Source organism: Dysidea avara, chromosome 5 (assembly GCF_963678975.1).
Source record: "Dysidea avara chromosome 5, odDysAvar1.4, whole genome shotgun sequence".
In the NCBI taxonomy this organism is placed as follows: Eukaryota; Metazoa; Porifera; class Demospongiae; order Dictyoceratida; family Dysideidae; genus Dysidea; species Dysidea avara.
Window position 1 is genome coordinate 40,995,672 of NC_089276.1, and position 25,252 is coordinate 41,020,923.

Here is a 25,252-nt window from a genome sequence, read left to right on the forward strand (position 1 = left end):
GTAGTTTCTCACGAGGGGCTCGAGTTTCTCATTTAAGTCGAGCCGATTAAAGTACGCCTCACTATCTAGTTACATTCTTAAACCATTCAATTTAAAACCACGTATCACGAGTGTCCATTTAAGGTAATTAGGGACTTTCCATGGGATTTCCTCTAAATAGATCACGTGTTAGTTGTCAATCCGGTGGATTCTGGTGGTATACATGGTTCAACAATGCGGTAAGTGTACTTTAATATAGTATAAGCTGTCAATAATTGTTTGTGCACTGCTAAACTAAGTTATTTTTGTGTGATAAGCATGCTTGAGGAAGGGTCTGGGGGACGACACTAATGCTTTGACAGCAGTTGATGATGGTCAGGCAAAGAACTGCGAGAAGAACTACTGTGATAGTATGATAGTAGGGAAAAATTCCCACCCCTATAGCTCTGCCTAGGGGCATTAACTAGCATTCTCTATAGCTACTGTATTATGTTGCCAATATGTACATCCGGGCCAAGAATAAAGGTGAAAGTGGTAGTAAGGCTCAATCCTATTATTCTGCTGACCAGGCAAGGGAGTCTGGGACTCTGGGGGCATGCTCCCTCAGGAAAGTATAAGTACTACAACTTTTTTGTTTTAATTGCTTCATCAAGTATAAAAATTTCAGTCAAAAGGTGATGATCGAGGCTCTGGTCTTATGCACTGGTTGGAGTGGCTGTATCGATACTGCACTGTGACATCCTTGAGGGGTTAGTGCTGGCATTATCCATGGCAATACTATTCCATCTCCCCGAGTCTTGATGATTGAGTCCTCCATTCCTTTCTCTGCTGCTCCAATCCTTAAGTTGTGACCACAGTCAAAAAGTGACGATCGAGGCTCTGGTCTTGCATCTATACTGTACTGCAACACCCTTGAGGGGTTAGTACCGGCATTGTCCATCGCAATACTGTTCCATCTCCCATATATAAGTCTTGATGGTTGAGTCCTCTATTCCTTTCTCTGCTGCTCTAATCCTGAAGTTGTGACCAAAATATTAAAAAATGGTTATAACATGAAAATGATTATGGTGATAACAATTACAAATGTATTTATAGCTGTGTAGCAACTGTAAACTAATTAGACACTTGCAAGTTTAATTAGGTGTCTGAAGCATTTAATATACACAGATATGAGATATATTCGTCACATGCAGGCAGTAAAGATAGATTTACTCTAATAGAACAGTCATACTACACCGTAAATTCATACTTCCGAATTTACGGTGTTATGAAACAATCATTATTATGTATGAATTTTACTGACTCTCCAAGATAATATTCTGCATTAATGTTAATTGCTCATTTCCAAAAAACATTACCTTTTAAACCAAATGTAGAGTCTATCACTGACAAAAATGAGTGATATCTACCCCAAAACCACCTTCGCTGTAAAATAGGCGCGCCCAAGAAACTACAAGTACCTGGAACCCAATGTAAAAAAACAAAAAGAAGAACAGCTCAGCTGAAGTGAAAAGTAACTGGTAACTTAAAGAGCTGATATCTGAAGCGGCCAAGAATACAATTACTAAAGTTTAATCCATGCAAGCAGCCAAGAATACAATTACTAAAGTTTAATCCATGCAAGAACACCTTGGCTATAAAACAGGTGTGTACATGCAAGTAACTGGCAACTGAAATGGCTGATATCTGAAGCGGCCAAGAATGAATGGTCATATACAACTAATTCAAAACTTTAACACTGAACCTTTATAATTCAGCTGTGTTCTATATTCACTCTTGCTGCATCGTAAAGTAATTTCTTTTAACTCTAATTGGCTGGTAATTTGGCCGCCTTCTTTAATAGTTGGTATAATAGAGCAAAACAAGGCAGCCAAATTACCAGCCAATTAGAGTTAAAAGAAATTACTTTACGATGCAGCAAGAGTGAATATAGAACACAGCTGAATTATAAAGGTTCAGTGTTAAAGTTTTGAATTAGTTGTATATGACCATTCATTCTTGGCCGCTTCAGATATCAGCCATTTCAGTTGCCAGTTACTTGCATGTACACACCTGTTTTATAGCCAAGGTGTTCTTGCATGGATTAAACTTTAGTAATTGTATTCTTGGCTGCTTGCATGGATTAAACTTTAGTATTGTATTCTTGGCCGCTTCAGATATCAGCTCTTTAAGTTACCAGTTACTTTTCACTTCAGCTGAGCTGTTTTTCTTTTTGTTTTTTTACATTGGGTTCCAGGTACTTGTAGTTTCTTGGGTGCGCCTTTTTTACAGCGAAGGTGTTTTTGGGGTGGTTGTTTCTACTCGCCGGGCTGAAGTTGCATTTCTTTGGCGTGGTTTTCAGCATGAAGTCCATGTCCCATCAGGCGCACGGAGATGACTTCGCCTGCCATTTCGAGTTACTGAATGAAGAGGATATCCCAGGTACTTCACTCAATGGAAAAAAGCCCCGTGAACTAAATGTTCATCAGTTGAAGCGTTGGTTAACGTGTCGTGGAGCTCCAGTCAGTGGGAAAAAACCTGAGCTTATAGAAAGGTTAGCATTAATATCATAACAATTATGATTAATGCATGTCTCCACAAATAGAGTCAAGTGTTACATCAAATATGGGTGGGATCAGTTCATCATTGATCCTGATAAAGGAGTTCATAGTCGTCATAAACTGACAACTTCAGTGCACATGCCAGGTACAGAATTCTACAATCTCCTTCGATCTTTGCCAAGTCAGAAAGATGTGGATTGGACAAAACGGTTGTATCTGTTGCCAACTATCACATTTAGTACCATCTATGACTTCCTTGTTGGTCGCAAAATGTTATTACGAAAAGTGAGCTACATTGAAAATGCTCTTGACAGCAGAGAAGATGCACCGATTGGAAAGAACAACCCACAAGCCAGTGATACACTACCAAATGTCATGGATAACCCAACAGTTAAAGTTGATGGTGAATCATGGTATGAGTCAGTGGAATACACAAGGTCATTAGATAAAGCATATAGGTTTTTTAAGGATGGTCATGTTCAAGACATCAAGTACCACCCTTGGGATAATCAACCAGATGTTGTATGTGTAACAACTACAGTACTGCCATCCATGCGCAAAGATCGTATTTACCATGTCACTCTGATAATTAGGGAATCGAGTGCCCATTTGATTACTGCTTATTGTACTTGCCCAGCAGGACTGTCAGGGTGCTGTAATCATGTCACTGCATCATTGTATTGCCTAGAAGATTATGTACATATGGGACTAAGGGAAGAAGAACTAAAGGGCTGTACTGAGAAGCTACAGAGATGGAACCAGCCCAAAAAGCAGCACATGGAACCACGTCCAACTGATGAAGTGAGTCCTTTTAAGGCAGAGTTTGGAAAGGAAAAGCACAGAAAAGGCAACATGTCAACAAGTGGGATTGTCGGCCAGACAGTTGACGAATTGTTGATCCGAATAGGGATAGAAAATTAAGAGAGAGTCTTGTTATAATTGAGAAGAAGAGGATGGATGAAGCAGAGTTTGATATGTGCACTGCAACCACTGAAAAAACAAGAAAAGTAGCACACGAAAAGAAATGCATGCTTTCCAGTTATGGAACATCTTGTTTTTTTACAAATTTTAGATGAAGAACCTGCTCCTAGTGAAAACAGGCAAGAAGAATTACGTAAATTGAGAATTGAAAGAGCTAAAAAGAAACAGCAGCTTTACAAGCAACAATTGTCTTACAAACAGACATGTGTTCAACATGATCACGGCTATAGTTGTGTTAGCAGTGATGTACCACCCACAAAGCAACAGCAGCAGCAGCCTGAAAGTGAGTATAAAATCCATACATTAGTAGATGATCTATACAGTAATCATGTCAAGATTGATCCTTCAACAATAAAGGAGCTTGAGGCATTGACAAGAGAACAAAGCAAATCAGAGAAATGGCTATGTGAGCGGCAATTGCGTATTACAGCTTCGGTTATGAAAGAAGTTTGCCATCACCGTGCAAGTACAAAGTGTGAAGCGTTTATTAGGAAAAAGTTATCTACTATTCCTATCAATGTCCCTGCAATTAATTATGGAAAGAGCAATGAACATGCTGCAATTACTGGGTATGTGAATCACCAGAGAAGCAATGGCAAGATAATCCAAATAGAATCCTGTGGTATTTTTGTGCATCACAAAAACTGTTGGCTGGCTGGAAGTCCTGATGCTATTGTTTATGACAGCACTGAAGTGAATCACCAGAAAAAGGCTGTTTAGAGGTTAAATGTCCTTATGTTTGCGAGAAGCGCTCAATCAAGGATTCCTGCAAAGAAGTGAGTGGATTTTGTTTGATGGAGAAAGAAGACATCTTGCAGCTCTCCAAGTCACATGCTTATTTTTACCAAGTACAGACCCAGACAGGCTTTCACTGGTGTGATTTCTTCATCTGGTCGTCTACAGGTGAACCCTTTCTCCAACGAATTAATTACGATGCTGTGTTCATGGGAAAAGCACTTTTAATAGCCAAGGCCTTTTATTTTCGCAAATTTTTACCAGCAGTTGCTCAATATTTCATTGTACAGCCATCCTGTTTTGGTAATACTACTGGTATTGGAAGTAATACTACTGGTGATGGTAGCAATACTACTGGTGATGGTAGCATCAGTCATGGTACTGATTTAGAGAAGGTTGCAGATTCTGAAGATCTGGAATTGGTTGCAGTGTTTAGTAAGCCATCAACATGTTTGCAAAGCTTGCAAATACTATTGGACCACTTGATGTTGAAGAGACATTCTGTTAATGGTGATGGAAGCTGCCTTTATCATGCTGTGGCGCACCAAGCAGGACTAATCACAGCTTTCAGTACTGGTGATGAAGTAGTTAGCAGACACCTGAGACGCCTTGTATTATTATCGATGTTAAACTATCCAGCTGTACGACTTGAAGCTATTATGTCACAAGAAGAGTGGCTACAAAAGCAGAAAGAAACTGTAACACTAACTGGGGAGGAGATTTAGATGTTAGACTTATGGCCATTGGTTTAAAAAGGAATATTATGGTTATAACAGATTCTGCATCAGGAAATGTTTTTGGTCGATATTTTCCTTGTACACCACCACCGATTCCTAAAATGAAAGGGGAGTTTTCATACCATTAACATATGGAGACATTTATGGTAAAAAAAATTTCTCCCAGGATACATTGTTTATAATCTACAATGGTTGTAATCATTATTATTCCACATGTAAAGTATATACTACTATGTGATAGTGCATACTATGATGCATACGATTGTACATGTATTGTTGAAATTTTGACTACATACATTATTATAATACAAGTTATGGTCAGCAAACTAAGGGTGGACTAAAATTACATAACATAATGCAAACATAAATAAGTTCATTAATTGAGTCCCACATTGATGCTGGAATAGGTGAATGCAAAATTCGAAATTCTTTAAATCGTAGTATGGCTCTTTCCACATGAATTCTCAACTTAGCTATTTTCTTAGTCTTTAATACATCCTCACACGAGAATTGAGTGCTTGAGCTTAAAAATGGAGGGATATTTAATCTTACTCCCAATGGAGCAAGCAAATCTTGAATGTCAAAGCCTTTATCGGCCATTATCTCATCACTGATTTCCAGTTTGTCTAATAGCCCACTGACTTGGACTAACTTTTTGTCTGAAATAGAGCCTTCATAGACAGGTGAAACAAACACAATTGGCCCACTTGGAATAATACCTATCAAGACTTTGACAGTGTTTTTATTCTTGTACGATGAAAAAGTACAAGATTGGGACACTAGTGATGATGGACGTTCAATTCCAAATTCTGTTGCATCAATGATGAGTCTAGTGTTACGGTACTGCTCTTTGAATGCTGCTGGCATATATTTTTTCACTACATGCCATGGAGGATAACGTTCTAGCCCTTTTAAACTATGATACAGCAAATTAATCCAAGTCATTGTAATTCTAGAAACAGTTGATTGAGACAAGCTAAATCTATTGGCCAGGTGAAATTCTAAAAGTCCCAAACGAAGCCTCACCAAGGTTAGAAAAAACTGTTCCAGTAAGGAAAGTTTGGAATTTCTATCACTCTTCATTTCCGAATAGCTTTCCTTTTACTCACCACTTCTCCACTGCCTCATCACCTTAGCATCTTCTTCTAAGACATGTTTATAAAAAGCAAGGAGAGTGTCATAATTAGGAAACCCAGTATGAAAATGGACCGATTCATCATCTTCCTTAATGTTTTCTAAGTGAAATAACGATTTATCATAGTTTGATTGCAACTTGGTTAATTTTCCAGTCAAATCTGACACTTCAGCTCGCAAACGATCAACCTCTGAAGCAAAATCTACATCAACTTCACTGAATTCAGCACCATCTGAAAGTTCAATACTAAATTCATCAATAAGTTCACTACTGGCTTGCAAATAATTATCGGAACGCTGTTTTTCCCCTGAAGCTAGTTTAGATGTGGTCGTTGTACGTTCGGAGGTGGAGGAGCTCCACGGAAACACCACGGAATCGCTGATTTCTTCAGTACACGTCTTGAAGCAAATGGCTCTCCTCCACCACAAGTAAAATCATCAGGAATAAAATGTTTCGAGCATACTTTGGTGCTCTTGTGGATAACAAAATTGATGCCAGGATCTCGCCTAATTTTTGCTATCCATTGCTGCACTCTTTCCTTGTCTGTAGCCATATCCGGAAAAGAATGAAATGACAGTCTTTCGTTAAACAGTTCCTTCCGTTCTTCTTGTTCGCCATGAGAATGACGGCATAGAGGTACGCAGCAATACTGGCCTCTCCACAATGAATCACGGGACTTCTTAACAATACAGCCTTTGTCTTTACTTATGATATCGTCATCTTTCGTTAAATCATCGTCATTTCCCAAACACAGATCCTCTAGAACACTACTTGATACCCGGACTCCCATCTCACATCAACTCGAAAACATTAGAATACCCCAAATAACGCCGCCATATTTATTTCGTGACATCATTTGGAATACCGTCTATTGTTTGTTATTTTAGTAGTTTTTCAGTAAACCTGCATTCACTGATGTTTTACTGAGAGTTTAAAACTTAGTAAAACAATTATGTTCCATATACTTAAAGTTACTGACATTTTACTATCAGTATAACTGGGTACAACTACAGTAAAGCAGTTTAACAGATTAGTAAACTAAGAACTTTCAAGCAGTAATTATAGTTGGTATTTTTAGTTGTAGCTATAAACTTGTACACTTGAGTTGAAACACTTGAGTTGAAACACTTCCTTTTTACAACTAAAACTGTAATAGCTGTGTAACATAAATAATGGTAAAGTACAAAATTGCCTTAAATTCCTTTTTTCAAAGCTGATGCTTTACAGTTGAGTATGAATCAGAAATTCTAAACCAAAAGCCTTGGTGAAAATGAATTGAAAATTCTTTGAAAGCACTTGCAGCATGCTATTACCTGCATTGCTGGTCACTTTTTTCATATTTTATCTTTTAGTAATAACATTATTCTTTTAGACTAATAGAATAATAGTTACAGCACCTGGGGGTTATCAACTTGGAATCCAATCCATGCTGCAGCATTGATACTGTACTCTTTATATGAGAATTAGTATAACCTCTGCAGTATAGCTAGAAAATATAATATTCTGCTTAGCTAACATGTTTCACAATTACTCAGTCAACACTATTTTAAATTTACTGTGGAGATACACCTGCATGCTTCACATGTTGAGTAATGCTACTATTTGTATCAACCAGGTGCCACATATGCCCTAGGCCTGCGTAGCTTAGCACTCCTCTTGAAAAATCCCCTACTGGGCATATAGCTACACTTCTGGTCATATGTAAAAATTTTCGCGTAAGAAGTTTTTGTACAAGTTTTGCATACATGTATACGAAAATTATTTTACGAAGTAAATAAGAGCAAATGTACATAATTTATGCGACTGGACCTGCAAAAATAGGGCAATGGGCACAAACTACACCCCACCACACAACCGGTCATATCTCAGTACTGGGATTATATTCATTCTGTAACTTGTATTTTAAATCCAACTAAATGTTTAGTAAGTACTGAAAGTGGCATGGCCAAATAGTAATGGAATACAAAGTTATGATGCATCAAAGTTTAAAAAAATAGGAAAATTTTGTGTGCCTACATGCCCTATTTTCACAGACCCAGTCACATATGCCACAAACCCCATAAGAAATTTAGTGCTTCTATAATTTGTATAGGTAAGGACACACATTTGAGTGCAATTTTTAGCTGTTACAAGTACAACAATTGTAAGAAAATGTGTGATAGCCTACTAATCACATAGTGATCACCTTCATGGTTTGTAGTACACATCTATCCAGTTCGTGTGGCCATTAACTTCTAACAGACTTTCTCCTAGCACCCAAAAGGCTGATAAGTTTATTATTATTTGTTGTTGTTGCACTTAAAAGGCTTTGCATGTCAGCAATTCTGATAGGCTACCCTATATATAGTCAACATTTTTACAGTTAAAAGGCTTCTGTTGTCAGCTTATTTGATTGACTGTTTATTTTATCACTTTCTTTTGCAGTTAAAAGGCTTTTGTAATTTTGTTATTTTATTGGCTACTTTACAGTGCAATTGTGACCCTATTTTGGAAAACCATACATTTTGACACTTTGGTCAATTTTCTTTTTTATAGCTACAATGAAGCACTGGGTGGTTATCTACCTAGTGTGAAAATTTTGTGATGATACATGAAGCACATAATCTACTCCAAAGATATGGCTAATTCATTTACCATCTAATACATAACAAATTAACTTTTCACTATCAGTTTATATAACTGCATAGTGATCAGGTGAGACAAATTAATGACAAATCACTTTGTTGACAAAGGTCTTCATTCTTACAATCTAAAATGGATGAAAAGAGATCCTTGAGACTTTAATTTGCAATTGATCATGTGTTCTTTGTGCTTTTCCTCAATTTGTAAGTTAATTGGTGTCCAATGCACTGTGAAACTACTACATGGTCTGATATAATTGAGTATATCTCTTAGAATAAAGAAGCTATGGGTGTGAAATTTCACAGCAAGAAGGCTTAATAGTTGCTTTATCAAAATGTACAAAAAAATAACTTTTAAAAAATCTCTGAAATTTGCAATTGAGTATTCACACAAATTTTGCATGTGCCCAAATGTATGGTTTTCCAAAATAGGGTCACAATTACAGAAACAAACCATGTAATTTGGGATTAATTGCACTTCTGCTATTGGGACTAATGTATGGCATACTAAATCACTATGTGATTAATATCAAAAAGTGATTGGTTTATGGCACTAGTACACTGTAGCTAAACAAAAGGCCAGTACATAATTCTTATGGTGTTCATTGGTTCTACTGTAGTTAATAATCACAGATATATTGTTGTGTGAAAAATGGGGCACCACTCAGGCATTATGCATGCTAGATTTCACTATGACATGTAGCTATATACTGTACAAAATACATTGTAGGAGTAATCATGTAAATGTGTGTGTTACAAGATTAGGAATCATAAGTGCCGTGGGATCAGGTGGTGTAGATAATTTTATCTACTGGTCTTAGCCTACAGTATACCTGTATGTGCATAACCTTTTGGTGAATTGTCAATGCAGTGCGTGTTAATGTATAATCATTATTAATTTTATGTGAGTGCCCTTCTGGGCAATAATAAGTGCATACATTATGAAAAATGTCATATCATATCACATATACAGTGTATTGCTATATCCAATTATGATCTGAAAAGAGTTGATATTTACACCTACAAATAATGTGAAATTGAGATATAACATTTATTTGTGGTCTTCCAAAAGATCTAGCTAGACTATCTCTTTTCATGTCTATTGTCCACTCACATACTTGTAGATAATTATAGTAATCTACAAATTTAAAATGCCATAATTTTTTTAAAAACTGACTGTATGTGACTGAGCTTGCAAAAATGGGCATTTCAGCCAAAACTATAACAGCTCATAATTATCTCAATACGGAATAGAATGTTTGCAAATGCTTAATAAAAGCTGAAAATTGCATGGCCATAGTATGATGACATAAAAATTATGGGTCAATAAACTTCGTTATTGCAATTCTTTAGCAACAAAAGATACTGAAATTTGCTTTATTTTCGTGCAAAACAATTCATGATTTTTTCTTATGATTTATGTGAATGACTGTTCTATTAGAGTATTTTGATGTTTGCAAAATTTTGTGTTAGAAATTTTCATATATTTTTGCATACAAAAATTATTATACAATGGAAAAAAGTGAGTTATGTTAGCTTGTTCATAGTGTTTTGTTCAGTAATATTTCCTGTCTACATGTATAATCACAATCCTGTGTCAACTTTACATCATGCTTGTATTATTATTATTATGATGGTTTCTAATGACATCATTTTGATGGCACTGCCGTACTGTTCATTTTAGGGGAGAACTCTACTAAACAATATTACCACACAGTTTGATAATAAAATAATACAAATTCTGTTCATTTTGCTATCATAAATATATTGCACATAGAGCTAGGTAGTGTGCACTTTAGGGTTTTGCAGTATTGCCAAATGCTTTGTTTGGTAAATTTTAAAAATAGTGCCTCGGTATTACTAAATGTAGGTATTGCCCTTGAATAGATAGTGCAGAACATATGTTGAATAGGAATGATATTTAGTAAGTGGCAAAGCAAAAAACTTTTGCACTCAGCTCCCCTTTCCCTAACACAGAGTATTGTGGCTTTATTATACCTCATTATTTATAGGTATATTGCAGACCCCAAAAACACTCGAATTTAATTGATATTTAATTAGCAAAATTTAATTGGGCTGTTGCTAGAACTATATTATATGACAAGCCGATGACAAAGCCGGTGATGTTAAACAATGTTATCTGTTAACAAAGTTGCAGTACAGTATATTTCACATGTTGAGATATGGTGGATTTAAGAAGGGTCTAGAGAAGCCTCTGCCTGCTGACATTGTATAGTACTATATATAATAGAGCATAATAATACATACAGTGATGTTTGATCCTGGACAGACAGATTAATGTTTGAGATTTTAGATCATAAAACAGACAAAGTCACAATTCACTGAAATACTGTGACAACTGTACCCACTATACAGTAGCAAAGAGTAACATTAAAGAAAATAAGCTACTAGCTACACACTTGCTATAATTATAGTAGATAGAAAAGGAAGTTATACGTTTACATAATGTACTGTGTTAAACTGTGTTTCAGCATAAGCTGGATTCTTCTTTATCTTAACATTATTGGTATCTGTGTTGGGTGAAAGTTGAAGGCTGATGTTCTCACACTCAGGTGGATGATTATCTCTTGTCTTATTAGGCAACACTGCTGATTGTTGAGTTGGTGTCTTATCCATTGTGACTGGCTTGTGATTAGATGCCGATGCCCGATATGCTCCAGATTTAGATGTGATGTAATCATATTCATTTTCTGGTTGATTTTTAACACTAAAAGAAAAAGTACACTTAAAATTCAAGTTAAAAGTGACTGTATTCAATCAATGACATGCACTGCATTTATGAAATGTGTGACATTTTATTCACTAATAGCTGTATACAAATATATACCAGCTTTTATTCTGCAATTTTTGTTTGATAAAAAAACTGGAGCTTAGGAGTGACAAGGTGAAACTCTATGCTATTGTTTTCCAAGCTATATAAAAATAACTAACAGTTAAAATTATGAAGTTAAATCAGTTAACTGATGTCAAGTCAAGTGGACTGTTATGTAAGACAATAAACATTCTTGGAGAATGACCGTCAAGATTCCAGCTTGGATGGTGTTTCTGTGATCATGTCGGCAAACTCATCCAGGAGACAGGATGCATACATGCCCACATAGTTTCTACTAATGGCAAACAATAGCAGTTCATGCTCTATTTTTTGCACTTTGTTTTGTTCAGTTTGTGTTCTGTAGTGTTCGGCAGTTAGCAGTTTCTTTACAATCACGATCCAGTTATTACTAGCATTCATTTTTTCCAAGAACAATCAAAGATTGGAACAGCTTGCCAGTATCTGTCATAGAATCAGAAAACATAGATACATTTACTAATTACTTATTATCTATCTAATTGTTTGCTGTATATTCTATGTGTACGTGTGATTTCTTTGAGGTGTTCATCGCCCCCTGGGTGCATCGACAATTGCCGTCTGCCCAGTAACAATAAATAAATCATCTGGGCAAGCATGCATGCACACAACCAACCATCCCAGAACAATCTATCTTTGCTAAACTTAGTTTAATAAGTTTTAGCATTGGTGTTGTTACCTATATCTGTACTTGAAGCAAGAGTAATCATACTGATGACTCTTGCACACTGAGTAGCTACAGTATCATATACATAATCATAGGAAGTTTATAGATGTCATTAGAGTATTTAGATATTTTTAAAAATTACAGCTACTATCTGTGACTGAATCTAAGAGAATCTTAAAGGAAATTTTAAGGAAATTTTAAGTGTTAACTTGTCTGAGATCAATTCTGAGGACATGCATGTTTGACAATTGTGACAATTGCGTGTGTTGAATTGTGACAATTGTGTGTGCTGCTTTAAAAGACAAGATTAACTTAGTAGTTGTCACTCACACTTTAATGTGTAACCTAGTCAAACTTTAATGTGGGGAATCTGTGATTTTAATCACAAAATTGTTTCTATGCACCCTTGTGTGGAAATACTTGGGTGCTATAACAAGGTGTTACTTATCAGTATTAGTAGAGCGGCTAAGCGAAAATATTGTTCACTATTGATAAATGCACCAAACTTAGTACAATTTTTGCTGAATCATACTTTCATATTAGATACGGAGCCATTAAAGTTACCGATCACATCACACTCAAAAGAATCTGACAAGTAAAACAAATCTAATCCAAAACAGCCAAGCTGTAAAAAACGTGTGCGGCCCTCAAAAAGGTTATGGTGAAAAAAAATGTGAAATCCAAAGTGGCGGCAAAGAAATGGCTGTGATGGTAGGTTAATGTTAAAAATTTTACTAACGACAATTCAGGTGAATTTTTGTGCTGCTTGATGGTAAAAATTTTAATAACGACAATTCAGGTAAATTTTTGTGCCGTTTGGTCTTGGCACAAAATTCACCTGAATTGTCATTATTAAAATTTTTACCATCAACCTACCATCACTGCCATTTCTTGGCCGCCACCTTGGATTTTTTCACCATAGCCTTTTTGAGGGCCGCACACTTTTTTTTACAGCTTGGCTGTTTTGGATTAGATTTCATTTCTTTTTGTATTTGTATACCCCAAAGCCGGCTTTGGGACTTTTTTAACCTATCTTTTTTACTTTACCACAGGAAGAAGAAAAGATGAAGTAGATGTACTTTAAATATTTTATCAGTAAATGTACAAATCAAGACACACGATAGTGTGTCGTGCGGCCCAAGAAACCGGCGCGCCACACCGTGAGTATATTAACAGGGAGAAAGAAAACGCAATTTTCACACCTATGTAGCTCTGTGATCCCTTATCCGATTGGAACCAGATTTGCTGGAGATGTGCCGCCCAGTTAGGATAGTCTACATACCAAATGTGAAGAAAATCGCTCCAGCCATTTCCGAGATACGAGCGAACAAAATTTCGTTTTACTTTCTTCGTTTTTTCTTCTTCTACATCTTCTTCATTTCGCACACTTCGCAAAATTCGCCATAAAACACGAATACGTGCTAGGATTGGGCTGAAATTTGGCACACTTAAAGGGCTCATTACGGCGGATCTCCGTACCAACTTCGGTAAGAATCCGATGAACATTCACGGAGTTATGACCGATTATTTGCGTAAAATAAGGTTAGATTAGATTAGATTATCGATTTTTGTCAAAAGACAAGGGTCACACAAAAGGCAAAGCCTGTAAACGTGCTCCCCTTACAAAGACATACATACATACATACAGTTACAAGGTTGAAGGTCTGTCACGCCTACAGGGTAAACGCCTTGGAGGAAACAGTTGAAAATTGATATGTAGATGGAGCAACCATCGTAGGAGTGCCTTTTTGTGATTTGAAAGGAATCGGGATAAAGACCATGGAGATATGACACGAAACCCAACCTGTGTCAAAATTACGCGATCGATTTTTATGAATAAAAAAAACTATTAGTTTTCGTATCTACCAGGCAAACCGCTTAGAGCAACGAGCTGATAATCAGTATGTTGCTGGAATAATCATCATAGAAAGTCCTTGCAGTAGTACAGAAGAATCGGATTACAAATCACTGAGTTATGATTCGAAAGGCAACTAGGTGCAGCAAATGCGAGATCGAGATACTCTAATAGAACAGTCACCCTAATAAAGCATTCAGCTGCATTTATAATTTACTCAGTTATATTACATTGTAAGTTATTCTGTAGGGAATTCAGCTACAAACAAGTCACCCTGTAGTCAGATCAGCTAGAAGAAGGTACCTAATAGAGAGTTCAGCTACAAAGAAGCCATCATGTAGAGAGTTCAGCGCAAATAAATCACCCTGTAGAGAATTCAGCTACACACAAATTGCCCTGTAGAGAGATCAGCTAGAAGAAGTTACCTTGTAGAGAGTTCAGTTACAAAGAAACAATCATGCAAAGAGTTTAGCTGTAAACAAATCACCCAGTAAAAAGTTCCGCTATGAACAGATCACACTGTAGAGAGTTCAGTTAGAAACAAGTCATCCTGTAGAGAGATCAGCTAGAAGAAGTCACCTTGTAGAGAGTTCAGTTACAAAGAAACAATCATGCAAAGAGTTTAGCCGCAAACAAATAGCCCAGTAGAAAGTTCCGCTATGAACAGATCACACTGTAGAGAGTTCAGTTAGAAACAAGTCATCCTGTAGATAGATCAGCTAGAAGAAGTCACTTTGTAGAGAGTTCAGCTACAAAGAAACCACCATGTAAAAGAGTTCAGCTGCAAACAAATCACCTGTAGAGAATTCAGCTACAAACAAATCACCCTGTAGAAAGTTCAGCTACAAACAAGTCACCCTGTAGAGAGATCAGATAGAAACAAGTCATCCTGTAGAGAGTTCAGCTAGAAGAAGTTACATTGTAGAGAGTTCAGCTACAAAGAAACTACCATGTAGAGAGTTCAGTTGCAAATAAATCGCCCTGTAGAGAATTCAGCTACAAACAAATTACCCTGTAGAAAAATCAGCTAGAAGAAGTTACCTTGTAGAGAATTCAGCTACAAACAAATCATCCTATAGAGAGTTCTGCTACAAAGAAACTACCATATAGAGAGTTCAGCTGCAAACAAATCACCCTGTAGAAAAGTCAGCTAGAAGAAGTTACCTTGTAGAGAGTTCAGCTACAAACAAATCACCCTGTAGAGAGTTCAGCTAGAAACAAGTCACCCTGTAGAGAGATCAGCTAGAAACAAGCCACCCGTAGAGAGTTCAGCTAGAATAAGTTACACTGTAGAGAATTCGGCTACAAAGAAACTACCATGTAGAGAGTTCAGCTGCAAACAAATCGCCCTGTAGAGAATTCAGCTACAAACAAATCACCCTATAGAAAGATCAGCTAGAAGAAGTTACCTTGTAGAGAGTTCAGCTACAAGCAAGTCACCCTGTAGAGAGATCAGCTAAAAACAAGTCATCCTGTAGAGAGTTCAGCTAGAAGAAGTTACATTGTAGAGAGTTCAGCTACAAAGAAACTACCATGTAGACAGTTCAGCTGCAAACAAATCGCCCTGTAGAAGGTTCAGCTACAAACAAGTCACCCTGTAGAGAGATCAGATAGAAACAAGTCATCCTGTAGAGAGTTCAGCTAGAAGAAGTTACGTTGTAGAGAGTTCAGCTACAAAGAAACTACCATGTAGAGAGTTCAGCTGCAAATAAATCACCCTGTAGAGAATTCAGCTACAAACAAATTACCCTGTAGAGAGATCAGCTAGAAACAAGCCACCCGTAGAGAGTTCAGCTAAAAGAAGTTACATTGTAGAGAGTTCAGCAGTTTAGCTGCAAACAAATCGCCTTGTAGAGAATTCAGCTACAAACAAATCACTTTGTAGAAAGATCAGCTAGAAGAAGTTACCTTGTAGAGAGTTCAGCTACAAACAAATCACCCTATAGAGAGTTCAGCTACAAACAAGTCATCCGTTAGAGGGATCAGCTAGAAGGATCACCTTGCAGAGAGGTCAGCTACAAAGAAATCACCCTGCTTCATATTTTCTTCTTCCTGTAGTAAAGAAAAAAATTACAGGTTAAAAAGCCCTAAAGCCGGCCATAGGCAGGCTTTGGGGTATACAAATACAAAAAGAAGTGAAATCTAGTCCAAAACAGCCAAGCTGTAAAAAAAGAGTGCGGCCCTGAGAAAGGCTATGGTGAAAAAAGATGTGAAATCCAAGGTGGCGGCCAAGAAATGGCTGTGATGGTAGGTTAATGGTAAAAATTTTAATAACAACAATTCAGTGAATTTGGTGCTGCTTGGTCTTGGCACAAAATTCACCTGAATTGTTGTTATAAAAATTTTTACCATTAACCTACCATCACAGCCATTTCTTGGCCGCCACCTTGGATTTCACATCTTTTTTCACCATAGCCTTTCTCAGGGCCGCACTCTTTTTTACAGCTTGGCTGTTTTGGACTAGATTATATATATAATACATATCAAGACACACGGTAGTGTGTCGTGCGGCCCAAGAATCCTGCGTGCCACCCGTGAGTATATTAACAGGAAGAAAGATAACGCAATTTTCACACCTATGTAGCCCCGTGATCCCTTATCCGATTGGGACCAAATTTGCTAGAGAGGTGCCGACCTGTAAGGGAAGTCTACACACCAAATTTGAAGACAATCGCTCCAGTCATTTCCGAGATACGAGCAAACAAAATGTCATTTTAATTTCTTCGTTTTTTTCTTCTACTTCTTCATTTCGCACACTTTGCAAAATCTGCCATAAAACACGAATGCGTACTCGGATCGGGCTGAAATTTGGCACACGTAAAGGGCTCATTAAGGCGGATCTCTGTACCAGTGTTGCCAGATGATTTGCTCCAAATGTTCATGTGAAAAATAAATTTGTTCATAAAAAGTTCATAAATCCATAGTCACTTTCCGAAAACTAGCCTACACATTATAAATAGGTGGATCTCTGGGTTAGTAGGGCACTGAAAAGCAAAAAAAAAAAGGTTACCACCTAAAATTGCCAAAAGTTCATAAAAAGTTCACAGATTACTCCAGGTTCATAAAAAAGTTCATAGATTATTTCAGCTTCACAAACCAGCCAAAAGTTCATAAAAAGTTCATAGATTATTTCAGGTTCACAAACAAGACAAAAAGTTCATAAATCTATGAACTTTATTCACAGCATGGCAACACTGCTCTGTACCAACTTTGGTAGGAATCCGATGAACATTCACGGAGTTATGACCGGTTATTTGCGTAAAATAAGGTCGAAGGTCTGTCACGCCTACAGGGTAAACTCCTTTGAGGAATCAGTTGAAAATTGCTATGTAGATGGAACAACCATCGTAGGAGTGCCTTTTTGTGGTTTGAAAGGAATCGGGATAAAGACCACGGAGATATGACACAAAACCCGACCTGTGTCAAAATCACGCGATCGATTTTTATGAATAAAAAAAACTATTAGTTTTCGTGTCTATCAGGCAAACCGCTTGGAGCAATGAGCTGAAAATCAGTATGTAGCTGGAATAATCGTCATAGAAAGTCCTTGCAGTAGTACAGAAGAATCGGATTGCAAACCACTGAGTTGTGATTCGAAAGGCAACTAGGTGTAGCAAATGCAAGATCGAGATACTCTAATAGAACAGTCACCCTAATAAAGCATTCAGCTGCATTTTATAATTTACCCAATTATATTACATTGCAAGTTATTCTGTAGGGAATTCAGCTACAAACAAGTCACCCTGTAGTCAGATTAGCCAGAAGAAGGTACCTAATAGAGAGTTCAGCTACAAAGAAACCATCATGTAGAGAGTTCAGCTCAAACAAATTACCCTGTAGAGAGATCAGCTAGAAGAAGTTACCTTGTAGAGAGTTCAGTTACAAAGAAACAATCATGCAAAGTGTTCAGCTACAAACAAATCACCCAGTAGAAAGTTCCGCTATGAACAGATCACACTGTAGAGAGTTCAGTTAGAAACAAGTCATCTTGTAGAGAGATCAGCTAGAAGAAGTCACCTTGTAGAAAGTTCAGCTACAAAGAAACCACCATGTAAGAGAGTTCAGCTGCAAACAAATCACCTGTAGAGAGTTCAGCTAGGAACAAGTCACCCTGTAGAGAGATCAGCTAGAAACAAGTCACTCTGTAGAGAATTCAGCTACAAACAAATCACCCTGTAGAAAGATCAGCTAGAAGAAGTTACCTTGTAGAGAGTTCAGCTAGGAACAAGTCACCCTGTAGAGAGATCAGCTAGAAGAAGTCACATTGTAGAGAGTTCAGCTCAAAGAAACTACCATGTAAGAGAGTTCAGCTGCAAACAAATCACCTGTAGAGAGTTCAGCTAGGAACAATTCACCCTGTAGATAGATCAGCTAGAAACAAGTCACCCTGTAGAGAATTCAGCTACAAACAAATCACCCTGTAGAAAGATCAGCTAGAAGAAGTTACCTTGTAGAGAGTTCACCCTGTAGAGAGATCAGCTAGAAGAAGTCACATTGTAGAGAGTTCAGCTCAAAGAAACTACCATGTAAGAGAGTTCAGCTGCAAACAAATCACCTGTAGAGAGTTCAGCTAGGAACAAGTAACCCTGTAGAGAGATCAGGTAGAAACAAGTCACCCTGTAGAGAATTCAGCTACAAACAAATCACCCTGTAGACAGATCAGCTAGAAGAAGTTACCTTGTAGAGAGTTCAGCTAGGAACAAGTCACCCTGTGGAGAGATCAGCTAGAAGAAGTCACATTGTAGAGAGTTTAGCTCAAAGAAACTACCATGTAAGAGAGTTCAGCTGCAAACAAATCACCTGTAGAGAGTTCAGCTAGGAACAAGTCACCCTGTAGAGAGATCAGCTAGAAACAAGTCACCCTGTAGAGAATTCAGCTACAAACAAATCACCCTGTAGAAAGATCAGCTAGAAGTTACCTTGTAGAGAGTTCAGCTAGGAACAAGTCACCCTGTAGAGAGATCAGCTAGAAACAAGTCACCCTGTAGAGAACTCAGCTACAAACAAATATGCCCTGTAAAAAGATCAGCTAGAAGAAGTTACCTTGTAGAGAGTTCAGCTACAACGAAACCACCATGTAGAGAGTTCAGCTACAAACAAATCAACTGTAGAGAGTTCAGTTAGAAACAAGTCACCCTGTAGAGAGATCAGCTAGAAACAAGTCACCTTGTAGAGAGTTCAGCTAGAAGAAGTCACATTGTAGAGAGTTCAGCTACAAAGAAACTACCCTGTAGAGAGTTCAGCTGCAAACAAATCACCCTGTAGAAAGTTCAGCTATGAACAGATCACCCTGTAGAGAGATCAGCTAGAAACAAGTCACCCTGTAGAGAGTTCAGCTAGAAGAAATTACCTTGTAGAGAGTTCAGCTACAAATGAACCACCATGTAGAGAGTTCAGCTGCAAACTAATCACCCAGTAGAAAGTTCAGCTATGAACAGATCACCCTGTTGAGAGTTCAGTTAGAACCAAGTCATCCTGTAGAGAGATCACCTAGAAGTATCACCTTGTAGAGAGTTCAGCTACAAACAAATCACCTGTAGAGAGTTCAGCTACAAACAAATCACCCTGCAGAGAGATCAGCTAGAAGAAGTCACCTTGTAGAGAGTTCAGCTACAAAGAAACCACCATGTAGAGAATTCAGCTGCAAACAAACACCCTGTAGAGAACTCAGCTACAAACAAATCGCCCTGTAGAAAGAGCAGCTAGAAGAAGTTACCTTGTAGGGATTTCAACTACAAACAAATCACCCAGTAGAGAGTTCAGCTAAAAAGAAATCATCATGTAGAGAGTTCAGCTGCAAACAAATCATCCTGTAGAGAGTTCAGCTATGAAAAGATCACCCTGTAGAGAGTTCAGCTAGAAGAAGTCACCTTTTAGAGAGTTTAGCTACAAATCAACCACCATGTAGAGAGTTCAGCTGCAAACAAATCGCTTTGTAGAGAGACCAGCTAGAAACAAGTCACCCTGTACACAGATCAGCTAGAAGAAGTTACCTTGTAGAGAGTTCAGCTGCAAACAAATCATCTTGTAGAGAGTTCAGCTATGAAAAGATCACCCTGTAGAGAGTTCAGCTAGAAGAAGTCACCTTTTAGAGAGTTCAGCTACAAAGCAACCACCATGTAGAGAGTTCAGCTGCAAACAAATCACCCTGTAGAGAATTCAGCTACAAACAAATCCCCCAGTAGAGAGACCAAGTCACCCTGTAGACAGATCAGCTAGAAGAAGTTACCTTGTAGAGAGTTCAGCTGCAAACAAATCACCCTGTAGAGAATTCAACTACAAACAGATATAACCCTGCAGAGAGTTCAGCTAGAGTCAAGTCACCCTGTAGAGAGAATCCTGTAAAGAGTTCATCTACGTACAAGCAGATCACCCTGTAGAGAGTTCAGCTACATTTCAAGTCACCCAGTAGAGAGATCAGCTGCAAATTATCCTGTGGAGATTAATTGACATGTAATAAATATATGCTCTCTTTTTATATTATGAACTCTTGATATATGCATTATATATATAATTTTTACATTTACTGATAAAATCAGAATGAGTTAAAGTATTTATAAAATCTGCTTCATCTTTTTCTTTTTCCTGTGGTAAAGAAAAATCTAATCCAGAACAGCCAAGCTGTAAAAAAAGTGTGCGGCCCTCAAAAGGGCTATGGTGAAAAAAGATATGAAATCCAAAGTGGCGGCCAAGAAATGGCTGTGATGGTAGGTTAATGGTAAAAATTTTAATAACAACAATTCAGTGAATTTGGTGCTGCTTGGTCTTGGCACAAAATTCACCTGAATTGTTGTTATAAAAATTTTTACCATTAACCTACCATCACAGCCATTTCTTGGCCGCCACCTTGGATTTCACATCTTTTTTCACCATAGCCTTTCTCAGGGCCGCACTCTTTTTTACAGCTTGGCTGTTTTGGACTAGATTATATATATAATACATATCAAGACACACGGTAGTGTGTCGTGCGGCCCAAGAATCCTGCGTGCCACCCGTGAGTATATTAACAGGAAGAAAGATAACGCAATTTTCACACCTATGTAGCCCCGTGATCCCTTATCCGATTGGGACCAAATTTGCTAGAGAGGTGCCGACCTGTAAGGGAAGTCTACACACCAAATTTGAAGACAATCGCTCCAGTCATTTCCGAGATACGAGCAAACAAAATGTCATTTTAATTTCTTCGTTTTTTTCTTCTACTTCTTCATTTCGCACACTTTGCAAAATCTGCCATAAAACACGAATGCGTACTCGGATCGGGCTGAAATTTGGCACACGTAAAGGGCTCATTAAGGCGGATCTCTGTACCAGTGTTGCCAGATGATTTGCTCCAAATGTTCATGTGAAAAATAAATTTGTTCATAAAAAGTTCATAAATCCATAGTCACTTTCCGAAAACTAGCCTACACATTATAAATAGGTGGATCTCTGGGTTAGTAGGGCACTGAAAAGCAAAAAAAAAAAGGTTACCACCTAAAATTGCCAAAAGTTCATAAAAAGTTCACAGATTACTCCAGGTTCATAAAAAAGTTCATAGATTATTTCAGCTTCACAAACCAGCCAAAAGTTCATAAAAAGTTCATAGATTATTTCAGGTTCACAAACAAGACAAAAAGTTCATAAATCTATGAACTTTATTCACAGCATGGCAACACTGCTCTGTACCAACTTTGGTAGGAATCCGATGAACATTCACGGAGTTATGACCGGTTATTTGCGTAAAATAAGGTCGAAGGTCTGTCACGCCTACAGGGTAAACTCCTTTGAGGAATCAGTTGAAAATTGCTATGTAGATGGAACAACCATCGTAGGAGTGCCTTTTTGTGGTTTGAAAGGAATCGGGATAAAGACCACGGAGATATGACACAAAACCCGACCTGTGTCAAAATCACGCGATCGATTTTTATGAATAAAAAAAACTATTAGTTTTCGTGTCTATCAGGCAAACCGCTTGGAGCAATGAGCTGAAAATCAGTATGTAGCTGGAATAATCGTCATAGAAAGTCCTTGCAGTAGTACAGAAGAATCGGATTGCAAACCACTGAGTTGTGATTCGAAAGGCAACTAGGTGTAGCAAATGCAAGATCGAGATACTCTAATAGAACAGTCACCCTAATAAAGCATTCAGCTGCATTTTATAATTTACCCAATTATATTACATTGCAAGTTATTCTGTAGGGAATTCAGCTACAAACAAGTCACCCTGTAGTCAGATTAGCCAGAAGAAGGTACCTAATAGAGAGTTCAGCTACAAAGAAACCATCATGTAGAGAGTTCAGCTCAAACAAATTACCCTGTAGAGAGATCAGCTAGAAGAAGTTACCTTGTAGAGAGTTCAGTTACAAAGAAACAATCATGCAAAGTGTTCAGCTACAAACAAATCACCCAGTAGAAAGTTCCGCTATGAACAGATCACACTGTAGAGAGTTCAGTTAGAAACAAGTCATCTTGTAGAGAGATCAGCTAGAAGAAGTCACCTTGTAGAAAGTTCAGCTACAAAGAAACCACCATGTAAGAGAGTTCAGCTGCAAACAAATCACCTGTAGAGAGTTCAGCTAGGAACAAGTCACCCTGTAGAGAGATCAGCTAGAAACAAGTCACTCTGTAGAGAATTCAGCTACAAACAAATCACCCTGTAGAAAGATCAGCTAGAAGAAGTTACCTTGTAGAGAGTTCAGCTAGGAACAAGTCACCCTGTAGAGAGATCAGCTAGAAGAAGTCACATTGTAGAGAGTTCAGCTCAAAGAAACTACCATGTAAGAGAGTTCAGCTGCAAACAAATCACCTGTAGAGAGTTCAGCTAGGAACAATTCACCCTGTAGATAGATCAGCTAGAAACAAGTCACCCTGTAGAGAATTCAGCTACAAACAAATCACCCTGTAGAAAGATCAGCTAGAAGAAGTTACCTTGTAGAGAGTTCACCCTGTAGAGAGATCAGCTAGAAGAAGTCACATTGTAGAGAGTTCAGCTCAAAGAAACTACCATGTAAGAGAGTTCAGCTGCAAACAAATCACCTGTAGAGAGTTCAGCTAGGAACAAGTAACCCTGTAGAGAGATCAGGTAGAAACAAGTCACCCTGTAGAGAATTCAGCTACAAACAAATCACCCTGTAGACAGATCAGCTAGAAGAAGTTACCTTGTAGAGAGTTCAGCTAGGAACAAGTCACCCTGTGGAGAGATCAGCTAGAAGAAGTCACATTGTAGAGAGTTTAGCTCAAAGAAACTACCATGTAAGAGAGTTCAGCTGCAAACAAATCACCTGTAGAGAGTTCAGCTAGGAACAAGTCACCCTGTAGAGAGATCAGCTAGAAACAAGTCACCCTGTAGAGAATTCAGCTACAAACAAATCACCCTGTAGAAAGATCAGCTAGAAGTTACCTTGTAGAGAGTTCAGCTAGGAACAAGTCACCCTGTAGAGAGATCAGCTAGAAACAAGTCACCCTGTAGAGAACTCAGCTACAAACAAATATGCCCTGTAAAAAGATCAGCTAGAAGAAGTTACCTTGTAGAGAGTTCAGCTACAACGAAACCACCATGTAGAGAGTTCAGCTACAAACAAATCAACTGTAGAGAGTTCAGTTAGAAACAAGTCACCCTGTAGAGAGATCAGCTAGAAACAAGTCACCTTGTAGAGAGTTCAGCTAGAAGAAGTCACATTGTAGAGAGTTCAGCTACAAAGAAACTACCCTGTAGAGAGTTCAGCTGCAAACAAATCACCCTGTAGAAAGTTCAGCTATGAACAGATCACCCTGTAGAGAGATCAGCTAGAAACAAGTCACCCTGTAGAGAGTTCAGCTAGAAGAAATTACCTTGTAGAGAGTTCAGCTACAAATGAACCACCATGTAGAGAGTTCAGCTGCAAACTAATCACCCAGTAGAAAGTTCAGCTATGAACAGATCACCCTGTTGAGAGTTCAGTTAGAACCAAGTCATCCTGTAGAGAGATCACCTAGAAGTATCACCTTGTAGAGAGTTCAGCTACAAACAAATCACCTGTAGAGAGTTCAGCTACAAACAAATCACCCTGCAGAGAGATCAGCTAGAAGAAGTCACCTTGTAGAGAGTTCAGCTACAAAGAAACCACCATGTAGAGAATTCAGCTGCAAACAAACACCCTGTAGAGAACTCAGCTACAAACAAATCGCCCTGTAGAAAGAGCAGCTAGAAGAAGTTACCTTGTAGGGATTTCAACTACAAACAAATCACCCAGTAGAGAGTTCAGCTAAAAAGAAATCATCATGTAGAGAGTTCAGCTGCAAACAAATCATCCTGTAGAGAGTTCAGCTATGAAAAGATCACCCTGTAGAGAGTTCAGCTAGAAGAAGTCACCTTTTAGAGAGTTTAGCTACAAATCAACCACCATGTAGAGAGTTCAGCTGCAAACAAATCGCTTTGTAGAGAGACCAGCTAGAAACAAGTCACCCTGTACACAGATCAGCTAGAAGAAGTTACCTTGTAGAGAGTTCAGCTGCAAACAAATCATCTTGTAGAGAGTTCAGCTATGAAAAGATCACCCTGTAGAGAGTTCAGCTAGAAGAAGTCACCTTTTAGAGAGTTCAGCTACAAAGCAACCACCATGTAGAGAGTTCAGCTGCAAACAAATCACCCTGTAGAGAATTCAGCTACAAACAAATCCCCCAGTAGAGAGACCAAGTCACCCTGTAGACAGATCAGCTAGAAGAAGTTACCTTGTAGAGAGTTCAGCTGCAAACAAATCACCCTGTAGAGAATTCAACTACAAACAGATATAACCCTGCAGAGAGTTCAGCTAGAGTCAAGTCACCCTGTAGAGAGAATCCTGTAAAGAGTTCATCTACGTACAAGCAGATCACCCTGTAGAGAGTTCAGCTACATTTCAAGTCACCCAGTAGAGAGATCAGCTGCAAATTATCCTGTGGAGATTAATTGACATGTAATAAATATATGCTCTCTTTTTATATTATGAACTCTTGATATATGCATTATATATATAATTTTTACATTTACTGATAAAATCAGAATGAGTTAAAGTATTTATAAAATCTGCTTCATCTTTTTCTTTTTCCTGTGGTAAAGAAAAATCTAATCCAGAACAGCCAAGCTGTAAAAAAAGTGTGCGGCCCTCAAAAGGGCTATGGTGAAAAAAGATATGA

The 25,252-nt window shown here is 37.9% G+C and overlaps 2 long non-coding RNA genes across 2 annotated transcripts in view; one reads left to right on the top strand and one right to left on the bottom strand.

Moving 5' to 3' along the window:
• LOC136255526 (uncharacterized) overlaps positions 1-25,252 on the bottom strand; it is a 298,310-nt gene that overhangs the window by 194,113 nt on the left and 78,945 nt on the right. The gene's annotated exons all lie outside the window — the stretch shown is intronic.
• Positions 145-25,252, top strand: part of LOC136255527 (uncharacterized) — a 188,697-nt gene continuing 163,589 nt past the window's right edge. Inside the window, exon 1 of the long non-coding RNA XR_010700940.1 lies at positions 145-218. This is a non-coding gene — a long non-coding RNA (uncharacterized lncRNA). The remainder of the gene's footprint in view (positions 219-25,252) is intronic.